Here is a 305-nt window from a genome sequence, read left to right as displayed (position 1 = left end):
GCTATTGCAATTGCCGGGCCCTTGCGTAAGCAGTGAGTGAGATTTCAGCCGTGTTGCACCTTGAGGAAGATTCAATATCGCTTCTAGGAGCAGCGAGTATTACTTCGTAGGCAGTCACCAAGGTTTTCCGATGAAGGAAGTCGCTACAACAGCCTAACCGAATTTCTCGACGCCTAGTTCCTTTTTGTGTGCGAGGTATTGCGTTTATAGGTGCATTTTGCAAGGCATCTTATCAGCTTGCGAGTGGTCTTACGTCTTTCAAAGATAACGCATTGAAGGTCGCGCACCCTGCCAGGCAGCTTATA

This window comes from Haemaphysalis longicornis, unplaced genomic scaffold (genome assembly GCF_048455015.1).
Source record: "Haemaphysalis longicornis isolate Haplotype H1 unplaced genomic scaffold, Haemaphysalis longicornis Haplotype H1 scaffold_2, whole genome shotgun sequence".
In the NCBI taxonomy this organism is placed as follows: Eukaryota; Metazoa; Arthropoda; class Arachnida; order Ixodida; family Ixodidae; genus Haemaphysalis; species Haemaphysalis longicornis.
The sequence above is the reverse complement of the archived record's forward strand: the minus strand, read 5'-3'. Positions refer to the sequence as shown.